This window comes from Dipodomys spectabilis, unplaced genomic scaffold (assembly GCF_019054845.1).
Source record: "Dipodomys spectabilis isolate Male_0828 unplaced genomic scaffold, ASM1905484v1 ptg000570l, whole genome shotgun sequence".
NCBI lineage: Eukaryota > Metazoa > Chordata > Mammalia > Rodentia > Heteromyidae > Dipodomys > Dipodomys spectabilis.
Genome location: NW_024871247.1, coordinates 638,017 through 657,344, shown reverse-complemented (window position 1 = coordinate 657,344; position 19,328 = coordinate 638,017). Strand labels below are relative to the sequence as shown.

Sequence of the window (19,328 nt, the reverse complement as noted above, 5' to 3'; positions counted from 1 at the left end):
GACACACCTCTCAGCCAGACATACAAACTGTTACCTTCAGGAGACCCACCTCTCAGCCAAACGTACAAACAAATTCAGAGTGAACGGTTGGAAACTGATCTACCAGTCAAATTCCCCCAGGAAGAAAGCAGGTGTAGCAATCCTGATATCTAACAAAATAAACTTTTCATTATAATCAATACAAAAAGACAAGGACAGACTTTACATATTAATACAATGAACAATCAAAGATGTGGATATTACCACCATCGACTTACATTAGTGCACCCAGACATGTTAGGCAAATACTCTCAAACTTACAGTATAAAATAGATCCCAATACGATAATACTAGGACACATTAACACCTCACTCTCTCCAAAGGACAGGTCTGCCAATGAGAGGATTGGCAAAGAAGCTACTGAATTAAATGAGGCCATACTTCAAGTGCAACTAACTGACATCTACTGAGTATTTCACCCTAAAAAAACACAGTACACATTCTTCTCAGCAGCTCAAGGAACTTTCTCCAAAATAGACCATATTATAGTTCATGCAAGGAATTTAAGCAAATACAAGGGGATTGACATAATCCACTGTATCCTATCTAACCACAGTGGAATCAAGCTAGTTCTCAATAACAAAGTATATTGCAAAAATTACTCAAAAACATGGAAATTGAACAATACAGTTCTAAACAATGCCTGGGTAATGGAAGAGATTAAAGAAGAAATTAAAAAATTCCTACAACTCAATGAAAATGAAAACACCTCTAAAAGAAACTTTTGGGACACAGTAAAAGCAGTCCTGAGGGGCAAACTTATTGCCCTCAGTGCCCACATCAAGAAAATAGAGACAGACCACTTAAATAATCTCATGTTGCAATTAAAACAGCTAGAAAACATGAAAAAATGGAACCTAAAGTTAGTAGATGGAGCCAGATAACCAAACTAAGAGCAGAGATTAATGAATTAGAGAATCAGAGAATCATAGCCAAAATTAACCAAAAAAGCTGGTTCTTTGAAAAAAATAAATAAAATTGATGGACCATTGGCAAGTTTAATTTAAAAAAGAAGACAAGAAACCCATATTAACAGGATTAAGGATGCCATGGGAAAAATCAAAACACGTACCCTACACATCAACAGAGCCAAGGTCAAGAATCACATGATTATCTCCACAGATGCAGAAAAGGCCTTTGATAAAATTCAACATTCATTCATGGTAAAAGTTCCAGAGAAAATAGAAATAGAAGGAACATTTCTTAAAACAATAAAATCCATTTATGACAGACCAATAGCCAATATTATATTTAATGGGGAAAAGCTACAACCAATTCTCTTAAAATCCGGAAAAAGTCAAGGATTCCCACTGTCTCCACTCCTCTTCAACATAGTTCTGGAATCTTTATCCAGGACAAGAAGACAAGAAAAAGACATTAAAGGGATTCGCATAGGGAAAGAAGATGTTCAACTATCCCTTTTTGCAGATGACAAGATACTATACCTTCAATATCCCAAAAACTCCATCCCCAAACTCTTAGAAATCATATATCACTTCAGCAAAGAAGCAGGAGACAAAATCAACCCACAAAAATCAGTTGCCTTCCTGTCCACTTACAATGTACAAGCAGAAAAGGAAATAAAGGAAGCAACCCCATTCACCATAACCTCCCGAAAAATTAAATATTTTGGAATTAACCTAACCAAAGATGTAAAAGAACTATTTAATGAAAAGTATAAAAAGTTAAAGAAAAAAATTACAGAAGACACTAGGAAATGGAAAGACTTCCTATGCTCTTGGATAGACAGACTTAATATAGTGAAAATGGCAATACTGCAAAAATTTATATACAAATTCAATGCAATTCCTATTGAAATCCCAAAGATGTATTCTCTGAAATACAGAAAACAGTCCAAAATTTCATATGGAATAACAAAAGAACTAGAATAGCCAAAACAGTTCTAGGAAATAAAGACAACATGGGAGAGATATCCATGACGAACTTCAAACTCTACTATAGAACTATAATAACAAAGACTGCATGGTACTGGCACAAAAACAGACCTGAAGACAAGTAGAATAGAATACAAGATCCAGAAATAAATCTACATGCGTACAGTCAGCTGATATTTGACAAAGGAACCAAAGACATACAATGGAAGAAACACAGCCTCTTCAACTACTTGTGCTGGGAAAAATGGGCGGCCACATGCAGAAGACTAAAATTGGGCCCCAGCCTATTACCATGCACCAACATCAACTCAAAATGTATTAAAGACCTTACCATCAAACCTGAATCTGTGAAACTACTGCAGGACAGAGTGAGAGGGAGACTTGAACTTATAGGCACAGGAAGGAACTTCCTGCACAGAGTTCCAGGGTCAAAGCAAATTGGAGAGAGACTCTTCAAATGGGACTACCTTAAAATAAAAAGCTTCTAAACAGCTAAAGCTATCACAACCGTGCTAGAAAGACAACCAACTAATTGGGATAAAATATTTACCAGCAATATATCAGACAAGGGGTTAATATCCAGTATATACAGGGAACTCAAGAAACTGATCTCTCCCAAGACTAACAAACAAATTATTAGATGGGCAAGGGAACTAAAGAGAGACTTCTCAGATGAAGAGATAAAAATGACAAAGAAACCCATGAGGAAATGTTCACCATCCCTGGTTGTGAAGGAAATGCAAATAAAGACAACCCTGAGATACTACCTTACCCCAGTCAGAATGGCCCACAAGTCAGCCAACGACAATGTTGGAGGAGATACGGAGAAAGAGGAACCCTATTACACTGCTGGTGGGAATGTACACTTATACAACCTCTTTGGAAAGCAGTCTGGAGGGTCCTCAGAAAGCTAATTATTGACCTCCTATAGGACCCAGTCATACCACTTCTAGGCATCTATCCTGAACAACAGGAACCAGTATACAAGGACACATGCACCTCCATGTTTATTGCAGCATTGTTCACAATAGTCAGGATATGGAAACAACCCAGATGCCCCACCACAGATGAATGGATCCAAAAATTGTGGTATCTATACACAATGGCATATTATGCAGACATTAGAAAGGACAAAATAATAATGGTATTTTCATGGAAATGGATGGAGCTAGAAGAAATCATGTTGAGCGAGGTAAGCCAAGATCAAAGAGACAAATGGTACATGGTCTCCCTGATAAGTGGATGTTAAATCCAAAATGTTAGGTGATACGACAAAATTAACAGGACTTAAGAAACAAAGAGCTTCCACTCATCTGGTTGAATCACAACTAAATAACTCCATGCTGCTGATCATATGTATGGTACATATGTGTACACTGGAGGGGATCCAGGAAGACGACACAGAACTAGAGGGAATCAGGGAAAAACATACAACAACGGGACCAATTAGCTGCACAGGACATTGACCAAAATGAGCTAAGCAACTTAATGGCAGCAATGGGAGGGAGGGAACAAATGAGAAAGAGGGAACAGCTGATGCTATGCAAAACAAAAGAAATGTACGTACCACCCAATGTGGAAGAAATAACTGTATCGCAAAGCTCATAGAAATCATAAATGTTATAGACCATGATAGACAATTTGCTCCTGGAAAGATAGAATGTGTTTGTGAGTTTAACTGAGCATCACGATCCCACAATAGTGTGAAATTTGGGAAATTATGTAATCACTTAATCACAATAAAAAAAAAAAAAACAACAAAAAACAAAGGCTGAGCATCAGTTGTTCATGCCTATAATCTTAGCTACTCAGAAGCCTGAGATCTGAGGCTCATAGTTTGAAGCCAGCTGGGGCAGGAAAATTCAGGAAACTTATTTCTGATTAACCACCAGAAAGCATAAGTGGAGGTGTAACTACAGTGTTAGAATTATAGTCTTGAGTGAAGAAGCAAAGGGAGAATGCCCTGGTCCTTGGTTCAAGCCCCATTTTAAAAAGTAAGAAAATAAAAGCATGCTAAACTTCTCAGGCATTTGGAAATATCATTCATTCTGTAATGATGAGGTGGGGGCTGGATGACTTATGTAGAACTTGCCTAGGCCAAGGACAAAAATAGCCTTGGTAATTATAAAAGGCTATTCATAACCTAGTTGTTAGGATTCTTAAAAAGAATTGAATCTGAAAACTCTTGTAACTAAATAAAAAAGAATATTTCTAGTTTAAAAAAGCCTAGGGGGAGACAGGCTTCCTGCAGCCTAAGAGGGTAAATTTTCTGGAACTACTGCCAGACACTTTTCCTTCTGTTTGTTCTAAATGTGTGTTTTCTGAACATAATATACATATGATCATGAAGCCTGAAAAAAATTAACATGGCAAAAACTGCAATACTGACCCCCCAAAATTGGAAATGCAATACTCATATCCTAACAATATTCTTCAATTCTGTAGAGAAAACAATTCAACTTTAGTATGGAACTACTAAATTACAGATGAAACAGAAGTCTTAGAAATGAACTCATGGGCCTATATTCATCTTACACACATACACACACACACACACACACACACACACACACACACACACACATAATGGAATTCTATTCATCCATCAGAAAGGATGACTTTTCACTAGTCTTAAGGAAAATGAAAGGTTGGGGAAAATGATACTAAGAGAAAAGAGAAAGGAAAGCAGACTCTGAGCAATATAGGTTTCATGGATTCATTCATAGTAGCTAGAAGGTGCCCACAAATCTACAAGTAAACAAGACAGATTATTCCTCATCACAGTTAGAATGGCCTTTATCAAGAAGGTATCAATAGTAAATGCTGGCATGGATGTAGCCAATTGGGAACTCTATTACACTGTTGGTGTAGAATGCTGTGGAATGCAGTACTGAGTTTCCTGAAAAGACTAAACATAGATCTCCTTTAAGACCCAGTAATTCCCCTCATGGGCAGTAATCCAACAAGCTCACATAAAAGCTACCAGCATAACCGTGTTCAGGGCCCAGGCCCAGAGTTTAAGGACTGGAAAAAATGTTACCACAGTTGTTTTTTTTCCCCCAAATATGAACCATTTGCCATAAGATACCAAAACATGCAGGGTGCTGGTGACAGGCCAGTAATCATAGCTACTCAGGGGACTAAGATCTGAGAATCACTGTTCAAAGCCAGCATTTTCAGGAATGTCTGTGAGCCTCTAATCTCCAATAAACTGCTAGAAAACCGGACGTGGCACTGTGGCTCAAGCGGGAGAATACTCGCCTTGTCTTGTAGATGACAACGACAGAGCCCAAGCCCAGAGTTCAAGTCGCAGGATGGACAAAAAAAGAAACAAACAACAAAAAAAAACGATACCAAATCATTCTATTAGCAGTAGCTAGGATAGGACTTAAATTTAGTGGGTGATAAAATGGCTTCTTTGTTGAATGATAGGAAAAGATGTAGGCAGTCCAAGAAAAGGGAGATTTTTTGTGGTTGTTGGTCAATGGGTTTGAAGTCTGGGCTTGGGCACAGTCCCTGAGCTCTTCAACTCAAGGTGAGTGCTCTACCTCTTGAGCCACAGTGACACTTCTGGTTTTCTGGTGGTTAAATGGACATAAGAGTCTCACAGACTTTCCTGCCCAGGCTGGCTTTGAATAGCAGTCCTCAGATCTCAGCTTCCTGAGTAGCTAGGATTACAGATGTGAGCCACTGGCACCAGGCTAAAAATGGGGAATTTTTAGAAAAGAAAATCCACCTCTTCACCTGTGTCAAAACCTCAGATATCACTATTAGAATATTTCATCCTCAAGTCATTTCTTCAGATATCTGTTAATTTTCTCTTTTCCTTCATGTGGGAATACTGCGGTCAGTATCATTTCAGCTGTGGTACTGGATCAATTGTATGGTAATTGCTAGCATCTAAATCAAGAACTGTTACAGGAAAAGAAATGAAACCTTCATTTGGAATAATTGTTTTCTCTTTTTATTACAAATCAGTGATTGATTACTTCCTAGTGTGATATTGGACGTCCTAACAGAGTGATGGCATTTTATTTCTCTTCAGCCTTCTCCCACATGTGGTCAAGTATTTAAGAATACAAATATTTCCATTGATAATTCAATAGCTGATCTCTAAGAAAATGTGCATTTCTGGACTTTGCTCTCTTGTCCTTACATGTGCAGGCTTTCAATGATTTATATGTTGTACAAGGAATTCTATTTTCCAATCTTTGTGTGACCAATTTTAGTCTCTCTGATCAGTCTTTCTGACTCTTTCTCTGGAGTCTCATTTCAGTCTGCCTCATAATATTAATTATTAGCTAAATAATGTACAGAGGAGTCACATTTGCGTGAGCAAGGTAATGAGTACATTTCCTAAAAAACATTGTTACCTCCTCCTTTATTTTTCCCCTACCATCCTTTCCCTCCCACCTCCACAAGTACACAACCCTCCTCTCTTCCCCCACCTAAATTGTAAAGTTCATTTTTCAACATAGTGTCTTGTGTATCTCATTGTTACAATGTGTCAACCTGTACCCCTATTTAAGCATTTTGTTTTTTTTCTCTCGCCTCCACGAATTAGAGGAGTGTATATACAAGATGTAGGTGTACCAACTTCAAATACAGTGAAAACTGGAGTTATAGCAGGAGGGAGGAACATATAAAGAAACAAAAAAATCACATTGCACATTATATGTACGTTAGAAACAATAGCAAGAAAGAAAAAAAACCACTTGTGTCCCTATCTTGGGGTTCATGTCCCTTAACATCATCCTATCTGGTCATATGCAGATAGCTTTTGACCTATTCTTCTTAACCCAGACAAATATTAGTTATTGAAAATTAGGGAAACCATGGGACCAATGTTAATTTGGACGTGGCTTACTTCACTTAATATAATTTTTACCAAGACTTTCCAGTTACTAACAAATGGGGCAACGTTATTCTTTCTGATGGAGGCATAGAATTCCATTGTGTATATATACCACAGTTGTGTTGGTAGCTTTAGTATGGTCTTGTTTGTGATCATTTGGGTAAATGTCCCAAAGTGGGATTGCTGGGTCATAGGGGAGCTCTATGTGGAGTTTTTTGAGGAACCTCCATACTATTTTCCAAAGTGGTTGAACAAGTTTTATACTCCCACCAAGAATGCAGTACGGTTCCCTGGTGGCCACATCCCCTCCAGCATCTGTTGTAAAAGTATGGAATGCTTCAGGAATTTGCCTGTCATCCTTGTGCATGAGCCATGCTAATCTTCTCTGAAATGTTCCAATGTTTCTGCTACGCATTTCATTTTGTGCTCCTGCACTTGGCGAGTGATTTTAGGTGCGTCTACACCAGTAGAATCAGCATAAATCAAGCCAGCATTTCTTCATTTAAAATACAAGGAAAGGATACAGGTTGCCACATTGTAACAATGAAATGTACAAGACACTCTATCGGGGGGGGGGGGGGCGTGGAGTGACATGTTGGGGAGGTATGAAGGGGCGGAATGGTAGGGGAAAGACAAAGGAGGGGGTAACAATGCTCAATAAGAAATGGACTCATTACCTTACTTATGTAACTGTAACCCATCTGCACAGGAACTTTAAAATAAAAATATAAATTGAAAAGATACAAGGAAAACTTCTGTACTTATAGGAAGTTGTATTTGTCACTCAATATCAGCAAGGTATTGGTTTTAGGAAAACAAGCATATTAAAATTTTGGATGCTCAAATTCTCTACGTAAACACAGTATATTATTTCCAATAGAATATGCCCACAACCTAGTGCACGGTAATTGCTACGAAATTTTTACTACATTCTATGTTTGTCGTGAAAAATAAAATTATATGCACTATCGACTGATACCATTTTTTTCAGATAATTTATTTATTGTGAAAATATCGTACAGAGGGGATAATGGGCAAAGTAATGAATATATATACATATATATATATATGTATATTCATATATATACATATATACATACATATATATATACATATACAAATATATAATGTTTTAAAATAAAATATTTTATATCCTTTTTAAAAATTTTTTATCATGAAAATACCATACAGAGTTGTTACAATTACAGAGGAAAGGTAACAAGTATATATCTTATCAAGCATTATTACTTCCTCCTTGGTTTCCCCTTCCCTTCATATCTTCCACCACACCCCACCCGCTCCCCGAACTGCTCGAAGTTGTAAAGTTCGAATTTCAGCATAACGACTTGTACATCTCATTGCTACAATGGGTCCACCTGTATCCCTGTTTAAAAGGTTTGCTTTTGCCCTTCCCATCCACAAACTATATCAATATCAAATACAATGAAAGCCGGGGTTATACCGTGGGGAGGGACATAGAACACAAAAAAGCAATCATCTTATGAATATGTTTGAAACAAATGCAAGAAGGAAAAAAATATGAATATTTATATTGGGGTTCATTTCACGTAAAATCAACTTATCTGACCTTTTCTGCTTGTGTCAGACATACACTAGTTATTGTAAATAAGGGAAACCATGGGACCTATGTTTCTTTGGGTCTGGCTTTCTTCACTTAATATACTTTTATCCAAGTATTTCCAGTTCTTAACAAATGGGTCAATGTCATCCTTTCTGATGGAGGCATAGAATTCCATTGTGTATATATACCACATTTTCTTGATCCATTCATCTGCAGAGGGGCATCTGGATTGGTTCCATATCATAGCTCTCTTAAAGAATGCTGCAATAAACAGTTGTGTTGGTAGCTTTAGTATGGTCTTGTTTGTTACCATTTGGGTAAATGCCAAAAATTGGGATTGCTGGGTCATAGGGGAGCTCTATGTGAAGTCTTTTGAGGAACCTCCATACTTCAACAGATACAATCTATTCAACATTAAACAACTATGTACTAATGGGCTAAGAACAGAAAAGAAGAATTTGGCAAACGAGAAGTTATTAGGTTTAGGGAGAAATGTGGGGAAAAGTAGGATTAGAGGGATGTGGTAGGTAAAAAGAGAGTGTATTTGGCCAAGTCCTAATTTCAGAGAGGGAAATAGCTTGGGAAGAATTATTGGAGAGACTTAAAAAAACAAGAGAAAATGGAAAAACAAAACTTTACATATAAAAAGTGAAACACAAAAATTATGAAAGGGTAAAGAAGTGATATTGAGAGAAGAAAAGCTAAAAAATAAAAGTTCTTAAAATTATATAGGTAGGAGGAGATAATACTACTATTAAAGAATTTAAGCCTTAGAGGTTTTGAATTGAGTAATAAATTTCTGGGTTAAATATGTACACAAGGGAGATAAGGTCTAATAATCGATGACAGGTATGTATCTGAGGATGAGCAAAACAGCAATTAAGTCACCCAAAAAGAAGAAAGGGAAGAAAAAAATGAAAAAGAAAAAAAAAAAGAGAAAAAGAAAAAAAGGACCAAAAACTCAGTAGAGATTAAAACACACACAGACACACACACACAGACACACACAAACACACACACACACACACACACACACACATAAAATAAAAATTATGCGAGGACAAAAAAGATTATTAGAAAACAATTTTTAAACTATAATTTAAAAATTTTTTAAAAATTAAAAAAAAGTATAAAAAAGAGTTCTTTGATTGGGAAAGGGGGTGCGTGCATGGGAAGATCTTTTATCTCCCTTGTGTCCTAACCAATCTCTTGGTGGAGTCTCAGGTCTGCTTGTGGTTACTGTCTGGTCTGTCTTGATTGGTTACTTAAGTCAGTTTGTTTGAAAGAGCAGAAAAATGCTCTGCTTTACCCAGGATTTTGTGATCCTCCTCCTCGCTAGTTCAGTGGGAGGGAGATCTGCTTTGATTATCACAAAAGAAGGAGATGGCAAAGAAGGAGATGGCTGTTTCCTCTAGTTTGGAGATGGTGTGATGAGGCTAGGTTCTGGGTAGAGTTGAGGCCTTTCACCAAACAGTAGCTTTTCCCTGAGGGGATAGCTTCTGATATACTCACAAAGCCCAGCCTAGAGCCATTCTCAGGGTTTATGTATACTGAATTTCAATTGTTTTTCTAGGCTGCTGTAGGGAGGGGCAGCCTCTGGCTCTGTTTACCGAGAAGAAAGCCACACCTGTGGGGGCCATGGGTCCTCTGCTTGTGCTTGGTGACTTTCCCTTGGGTGGAGCTAAGCCTGGAATGTCAGGTCAGCTTCCTGTGACCTGCTAAATGACTCCAGTTTTCATCCAAGGCCTGAGTTGTTGCTAGCTCCTCAGCCGGGCCTTTTTCAGTATCAAAAATGGAGATCTCTGGTGCTGGGGATGGGGAGAGGTGGACTTCCCCCCTCTGCTTCCTGAGAAGGAGTGAGGATGTCAGGGTTCTACTCACGCTGGATTGTTGGTTCCCTGGTCATCTTTAGTCTGTGATCTGCAGGATGAAGATATTTGCTCCTTGCCAGTTCTTGCTGGTGTTGAATAGAATCCACTAGCCCCTGGGTCTGGCTCCTTTGTCCCGGATTCTCTGTGTTTAGGTAGGGTGGCTATGGCCGCCACCACCAACGCCTTGACACAGCTGCAAGCAAGTGCTCAGGTCTGCCTGGATTTTTCCTCTCTGGCCAAACTCTCTGTACAGTGATCGCACACTTGGTGTGATTCTCTAGGCTAGGACTATTCACTGGAACACTAAACTGCTATCTATGCGAAAAATTGATAGCCTCCAGCTTCATTTCCGCAGTCTTCATTCAACATTCATGAGTATATTTCTTATCAAACATTGTTGCCTGCTCCTTTGTTTCCCCTTTGAATCCCTTCAAATCACACCCCCTTCCTAATCCACCTCCCAGCCAAATTGTAAAGTTGATTTTTTGACGTAACATCTTGTACATCTTATTATTGCAATGGGTCCAGCTGTATCCCTATATAAACAGTTTGTTTTTGCCCTACCCCTCCACAAATTATATCAACCTCAAATACAATGAAAGCAGGGGTTATACCGTGGGTGAGGGACATACAAAGCAACAAAGAAATCATCTCATAAGTATGTTAGAAACAATTGCAAGAAAGAAAAACCATTTGAATCCTTATCTTGGAGTTCATTTCGCCTACCATCAACTTATCTGACCTTTTCTGCTTGTGTCAGGCATACTAGTTTATGCAAATAAAGGAAACCATGGTACCTATGTTTGTTTGGTCACGGCTTACTTCACTTAATATAATTTTTCCAAGTCTTTCCATTTCTTAACAAATGGGGCAATGCCATTCTTTCTGATGGAGGCATAGAATTCCATTGTGTATATATACCACATTTTCTTGACCCATTCATTTACGGTGGGACATGTGGGTTGGTTCCAAATCTTAGCTATGGTAAACAATGCTGCAATAAACATAGCTTTGCTGGTACCATTAGTGTGCTCTTGTTTGTGATCATTTGGGTAAATGCCCAAAAGTGGGATTGGTGGGTCATAGGGGAGCACTATGTGGAGTCTTTTGAGGACCCTCCATACTACTATCCAAAGTGGCTGAACATGTTTACACTCCCACCAACAATGCAGTAGGGTTCCCTTCTGTGCACATCCCCTCTAGCATCTGTTGTTATTAGAGTTCTTCGTTATAGCCATTCTAATTGGAGTGAGGTGGTATCACAATGTTGTTTGTCATTTCTCTTATGGTTAGGGAAGTTGAGCATTTCTTCATGTGTCTATTGGCCATACTTCTTTCTTCTTCAGTGAAGTTCCTCTGTAAGTCTATAGCCCACTTATTTATTGGGCAGTTGTTTCTTTGAGGATTTGTTGTTGGGGCATTTAATTTTGTGAGTTCCAGTTATATTGTAGATATGAGACCCTTGTCGGTTGTATGTTTAGTGAAGATCTTCTCCCAATCAGTGGGCTTTCTGGTGATCTTGCTAGCTATGTCCTTTGCCATGCAGAAGCTCTGCAATTCCATGCAATCCCATTTGTCCAACCTTTGTTTAATTTGTTGTATTTCTGGGTCTCTTTTAAGAAAATTTTGGCCTGTGACAAGGAGACCTAGGGTTTCACTTATTTCATCCTTTGAAGTTTTTAGTGTGTCAGATTTGACTCCGAGGTCTTTGATTGTGGAGCACATGGGCAGCAAAGATGGCGCTGAGGGGGAGTTGTGTGGGCAGAGCCCAATTTGTTTTACGTTCCGTGACTAACCATCCCGTGGAAGCTTAGGTGCATGATAAGGTTCTTCTTCCTCCCCTCCCATGCACACCTGGTCTTTTTTGCTTTAAAAAAGAGCTTGCTCTGCGTTAATAAATGAATTTCCTGCTTCACTTGACTCCCTGCTGTGTCTGATTATCTCCCTGGCTAAGGGAGGCCTGGGAACGGGGGAGCAGCCGCACTTACCTTCCCTTGGACCCCATTCATCTTTTGTGGGATGGACGAAGACCCAACATCTGGCGCCCAACGTGGGGCTTGAAAGGAAAAGATACCAGCGGAGGCTAAGCAGTCTCACAGGGTAAGTGAAACCCTTAGTATGGGTAATGCTATTTCACAGAAGTAGGAGGAGGAGGCAGCATTAGGCCTAGAGTGAATAAAGGAGGACTTGAGAAGAGAGAAGGAAAAGGAATGGGTCAAATTCATCCAAGAATGCACTGAAACATGAACAGTGGAAATCGAAATGAGGGTGAAAGTTACCCCCTCTGACTCAGGTGCCCCGGATGGATCCTAGGTCCCCACCCTATTTCCCCGATTGAGGGAGAGGTACGGCGCCCTACGCAACCTGTGAGAGGGACCTGCAAGACCCGGACCCCTACCAACCTTCCATGGAGGGGCCGAGGGGTGGGGAAATTACCTAATTGGAGGCCTACCCTGGAAAGGAAGGCCACCCAGGACCCCGGACCCTGGGCCACAGGATTTGCTTCCCCAAGTGTATCTGGTAAATCTGGCCCTTGGAATGGTATCCATGGGAAGCTAAAGATCTTAAAGAGCTCCACAAGGCAGTGGAGGAGGATGGCCCAAACTCTCCTTGGGCCCAGACCTTATTACAGGACATTGCTTATCACCCATGTGTCCCTAAGGACTGTCTGGATGTGGCCAAAGCCTTCCTCACTTGTTCTCAGTTTATTAAATGTTGCCTTTCTTTAAGGAGGAATGCAGAGTGCGAGCGGAGAATAACTGGCAGGCTCAATCTGTGATACCTATTACTTATGCCATGTTAAAAGGGATGGGGAATGGTACTCCACTAGGGTCCAACATGCCGCAATACCTGGCTCATACCATGACCAGGTGATTCAGGCAGGACTTGCCACGTGGTACAAACTGGATGATGGGCCCACTGAGTCCCTCATAGCAGGAGGTGAGCCTCTAGTTGAGTTTATAGATGGAGTCCAACAGAGTATTAACCACAAGCTGCCAGCAGAGAACCTCCAAGATCAGTTTGTAAAGCTGCTGCTCTGGGAAGAGATGAATGCAGACCACCACATGGCCTGCATGAGATTGAGAGAGTTTTTTCTGAGAAGACGGGTGATGGCCTCACAGGATGTGGGAATGCAACAGCACCAGTCCCAATCATTAGCTTTAGCTTTACATGTTCAGACATCTGCAATGACTGTGGCTATTACTCAAGCACTGACAGCCCAGGGCCAAGGAACCCCAAGACCATCGGGGAAAGGGACTTCTTTTAAATGTGGGCAGGAGGGGCACTTTAAGAGGGACTGTTCACAAAAATCCCCTGCCAACTGGCCCTAGGGGGCCTAACCTCCCCCTACACCCTGACCCAGGGGCAGAAAGAGATACCATTGGAAAAAGAATTGTGGATCCAAGTTTGATTTAGATAGGAAGCCCTACCTGGGTGGAGTGGTGGCCATTGATAAAACCTAAACTTGTATTCCTCCACCTTCTGGTGGAGATAAACATTGGGTACATATGCCCTTCTATGAGTCCTTGGAACACACCCATATTTGTTATTCAAAAGGCCTCTGGGGCTAGGTGTAAGCTCCAAGATCTATGAAACGTAAATGAAAGGATGGAGCTAGTAGGAACATCCCTAAGAGGTATGCCCTGGACTCCTGCTATACTTTCAGAATATACCTTGGTGTGATTGATATTAAAGATTGTTTTTTTCTATCCTCCTGCATCCAGATGACTGTAAAAAGTTTGCTTTCTCCATCCCTTCTCTTAATTTTTCCCTGCCTGATTGGAGGTTTGAATGGACGGTGCTGCCACAGGGAATGGCAAATAACCTGGCCTTTTGCCAACAATACTTGGCCACACTTTTAGGGCCTGTGCTGGGTTCAGATACCTCTCTTGTGTTTGCCTACCCGGATGATATAATTGTGGGGCACCAAGACCTAGGACACCTGGAGGGCCTTCTGGCCCAGGTTCGCATCATATTAAGAAAGGGGGGCTTCACCATAGCACTCAATATAATTCAAAAGTTACCTTCTTTTAAGGTGCTCTGGTTCCACCTTACCTTGACTCAGGCCAGTCTCCTTAAGCCTTTGCTGGATATTCCAACCTCTCTGACCTTATCCCAATTTCAGAGCCTTTTAGGGGAAACCAATTGGCTGTTTCCATGGGTTCCTGTCCCTAAAGATAGTGTGTGCCTTATTTGTCCTACTAAAAGGCAGGACTCCCCAAGAAGTTATTACAATTACAGACAGCCATTGGGCAATATTTTTGCAGTTCCAAAAAGCCCTGGATGAAGTTTTCCTGAAGAGGTATTCTATTTTTGAGCCCATTTCCCTTTGGTGGTTTGGAGGTGTTACATTGATTTCTGCAGTTTTAATTCAAAGGGGGGAGCCATTAGAGTGGGTTCACACTCCCCTGGGGGCACACCTCAGGTATAATCTCAGGCAGACCAACTTGCAGATGCTATAATCAAGGGAAGGACCCAAGCCCAAAGGCATATGGCTTTGAGCCTCACTCCACTGTTTTTCCTTTTTGGATGGCAGATATTGAGCGGCTCACTTAAGCCAATGCCTCATCTTGCTCTCTCCTTAGAGGGGTTTCTAGACCAAATTGACTGCCACCACAACTGGTTCCTTTGATTTTTTTTTAATAAGAGTTGTAATAGTTATGAAAGAGTATCATATTAATTTTGAATTGCATTTCTCTAATGACTTCTGTTCCCAAAGCTTAAGCCAGCATAGAAGTAGCATTAAAAACAACTTTGTAAACCCACTGGCGATTTTCATGGATTTTGGAATTCATGTCTATTCAGAATTTGTGCCCAGTTTTAACCAAGCTTCTTGTTAATCTCATCTTTAATCTCTCTATACAAAATCAATAATTAATTCAATGTAGTAGAAAGGAAAAAATTAAGTATCCCCTAAAAATTTTCATTTTTCAATTACATGACATTGCTTAAATCATTTTCTGTTTACACTTGAGATTATATAAATTAATTTATTTAGACCTTTTACAAGGTTATACATATTTTATTTATTTTACATTGATTGATCTTTCCAAAGCCTGTGTGTTTAATTTTCCTTGGTGTATTTCAGTATCATGTAGCTCATATTTCAGAGTGAAGAATAAATGGAAGGAAGCAAACAAAAAATACAGTTCCTCTCATCTGATGAAGCCTCTACAAGAATGAGGAAAGAGTTCATCCTTCGAAGGACCTACGATAGGATATCAAAAAGATAATTCATTCTAATAGGTCTTCATTATCTTTGCAATGTAACACAAATGATTTAAAACACAATATACTGCTCAGATACTTATATGTTTTATCAGGTTTGTATATTTTCATATGATTTCACCTCAGTCTACAACATTCCTTCATTATTCTGTCCCTGATATTTTTACACTATCAAGACATAAGATCAACAGTTTGATTTACAGCATGAGAAATTATCCATCTGGCTTCCTTGGAAGCAGTGCATAGTCAATTGATAACATTATTTCTGGTTGCTCATTACATGTAATGGTTTCTGTAATACATATCACATTCTACTTAGTATTTAAAAATCTGCTTTGTTAACGATATTATATGGATAAAATTGGGGGAATAAACTCTTCCATCTCAGAACATTTTTATAGGTTTTTAATTGTAAAAGTACTGTACAGAGGGGTCACAGTTACACACACACACACACACACACACAGACACACACACACACACACACATTTTCTTGATCCATTCATGTACTGAGGGGCATCGGGTTGGTTCCATATCTTACCTATGGTAAATAATGCTGCAATAAACATAGTTGTGCTTGTAGTTTTAGTATGGTCTTGTTTCTGATCATTTGGGTGAATGCCCAAAAAAAGGATTGCTGTGTCATAGAGTAGCTCTATGTGGAATCTTTTGAAGAACCTCCATTCTGCTTTTCAAAGGGGTTGAACAAGTTTACACTCTCACCAAGAATTCAGTAGTGTTTACTTCTGGCCACATTCACTCCAGCATCTGTCCTTGTAAAAATATTGAACGCTTCAGGAATTTGTGTGTCATCCTTCGAAGGAGCTATGCTCATCTTCTCTGTATCATTCCAGTTTTAGGGTATGTGCTGCCAAATTGAGCACATAACATTTTTTTTATATATAAAGTGTAATTGATTTTCTTAAACTAGACAATTCAACAAAAAGTAAATACAAAAGGATCAAGAAAATGTGGTATATATACACAATGGAATTCTATGCCTCCATCAGAAAGAATGACATTGCCCCATTTGTTAGGAAATGGAAAAACTTGGAAAAAATTATATTAAGTGAAGTAAGCCAGGCCCAAAGAAACGTAGGTACCATGGTTTCCCTTATTTGTAATATCTAGTATATGTATGAGTCAAGCGGAAAAGGTCAGATAATGTGATGTCAGGAAAATGAACCCTTAGATGTGTATTTTAATGTTTTTTTCTTTCATACATGTGTTTCTAACACATTTATAAGATTATCTCTTTGTTGCTTTGTATGTCCCTCCCCCACAGTATAACCCCTGCTTTCACTATATTTGATGTCAGTATAACTTGTGGAGGAGATGAGGAAAAACCAGTTGTTTAAGGATACAGGTGGACCTGTTGCAACAATGAGAAGTACAAGTTGTCATGTCCAAAACGAGCTTTACAACGTTGGTGCGGGGGGGTGGGGGGAAGGAGAAGGATTGGGATTAGGGGGGGAGGGGGGAGGCTGGGAAGGGGTGTGAAGGGTAAACAAAGGAGGATGCTGCAATGCTTGGTAAGAAATGTACGCATTATCCTGCCCATGTAACTGTAACTCCTCTGTACAGTATGTTCACAAATAAAATTAAATTAAAAAAAACAAACACAAAAACAAAAGAATGGTCATGAAATATGTATTTCTTACATAAGCACAGATTTAAGAAGAAACTAAAAATTGATATGTCAAAAACAAAGTAATTCCAAATATTTGTGGTTCCAGAGATGTGTAGAAGGTGGAGTTCAATTATTCTCTACAAGGCACCTGTCATAATGAACATTGCAGCAAGGGTTAAGGTTTGTTAAAGTTTTAATGCTTTAAATGTGTTTAATTCTAGAAATTTGCTTAAATATGCCAAAATAGGGACTGTTTCGCAGGTCATAAAAATTTTCCATGAAGTAGTTAAGATTTATGGTAGCAGACATATATTACTAAGTATTTACATTTCAGAGTTTATAGAAACTTTACTAATGAGAAGTTGCAAAGCCTTTGTGTAAAGAAGCAGAGTAAAGAGTTAAGAATTTGTTAACTACAATTTAGAGCTTCCTTACTTTATATGTTAGCGAGGAACAAGTGATGATATAAGCCATATACAAATGACGAGATGAGCCATAAATAGTAATCTTACTGGGTAACTTTAAAGACTACTCATAGCCTATAAAACTCTTGTTGAACATCATAATCTTAGCCAGTTTTAAATGTACAGGAATATGAGAATATAGTAAAATCTAATATGTAGTATACTTCAAATACTGGAAACACGTAACTGATTTATTTTTCATTTTATTAATTATGAATATTTAATTGTTGGTTTTATTTATTTGTAGCATTGTTTTCCTTGTAGTAATATAATACAGTTTTGTAAGTTGTCTTTTGGAGGTACTTTGAGAAGGTTACTGGGATGGTCAACCATTTTTATAGGTGCATGTGAGTTTACAAATAGCAAATTTAAGAACAAAATATTGATTAAAAATTTTATCAAGTAGAATCTGAATCAGGAGTGTTGATAAATTTCCACACCTAAAATCTTAGCCCTAGGGCGAAGCTGACATATTACAGAGTTGAGGCCACAAAAATGAGAGACTGTGTTTTGCTCTCTTTCTGTTTTTGTTGGGCATGAGGCTTGAAATCTGGAGCATGTGTGCTGTCCCTCAGCTATTCATCTCAAGGCTAGCGTTACCACTTTTGTCACAGCACCACTTCCATCTTTTTCTGCTTATGTGGTGCAGAGGAATCAAACTCAGAGCCTCATGCATGCAAGGCAAGCACTATATACCATTGAGCCACTTTCCCAGTTCTTGAGAAACTGTGTTTTAAAAAAATCATCTAAAGAACATTTGTTTTAGCTTTGGGTTATATATTGAAATATATGAATATCTTTTTATATTTTTGTGAATTATCATACTACTTAATTTATATTAACTTCAGCCACTTTATTATTCTCAAAGTCATGAAATATCTCTGAGAGATTGTTTCTGTGAAAATTGTTTTTGCAATTCTAATTTCTTGAGTCATTTTTAGTTTTTTATCAAAAGCACTTTATATTTTATGTTGGTGGGTTATTGTACATTAAATACCTTCAAATGTACATGTAGAATCTAAAAATAGCTGTATGAATATTCTCATATAGCTCTTATTTATCTGTTATGCACTTTCAGTATTATGTTATTTCTATCTATCTTTCACTCTATCTCTTTCACTTGATTTCTCGTTCATGCTCCATGTCTGCTACTTAGCATTTCTGCTGGTGTACTATTATCTTTCAGGATCCACTGGTTTTGTGAGAACATGATAGGGAGCATCAGTTACAATGGCATTCTTTAAGAGTTATAGCAGTCATGTGATATTATTCTTTGCAATGCTAAATGGCAAAGCAACAGATCTAAAAATTCCTTTTCACTTTTACTATTATTACAAATTTTATCTCATAGGAATCATTGGGATGGATAAGATACTTTATCCTGTTACCTAAAAGATCTCTTTCTTTTATAAATAACCTGTTTCTTTTATTATCAGTAAGTAAATACATGTAATGAAAATAAAGCTATCCTATGGATAGATTTTCATCCCTGTAGCAGGGATGAAAAACAAAGTAGTGGCAGAAGTGAGTACAAAGGATAACCATCATAGAGCAAAGATCCTCAGAGCAGTTTATCATGTACACTTTGTGTGAATGACAATGTGCGGGAACTATAGCTTAAATCACTGAACAGCTGATATATACGCACATATATTATGTATGTATAATTTTATATTTGCATATATATGTGTATATGCCCTTATATATGTACACATGTATGCTCCTATACACATGAATACACACATACATACACACATGTATAC

At 38.6% G+C, this 19,328-nt stretch overlaps 2 non-coding genes across 2 annotated transcripts; both read right to left on the bottom strand.

Moving 5' to 3' along the window:
• Positions 1-7,111: 7,111 nt before the first annotated feature.
• Positions 7,112-7,215, bottom strand: LOC122100224. Its single transcript, XR_006146140.1, has one exon. It is a non-coding gene; the product is annotated as a U6 spliceosomal RNA (small nuclear RNA).
• A 9,034-nt stretch (positions 7,216-16,249) lies between these two features.
• On the bottom strand, positions 16,250-16,355 carry LOC122100222. The gene has a single exon (XR_006146138.1). It is a non-coding gene; the product is annotated as a U6 spliceosomal RNA (small nuclear RNA).
• Between the last annotated feature and the right edge of the window lie 2,973 nt (positions 16,356-19,328).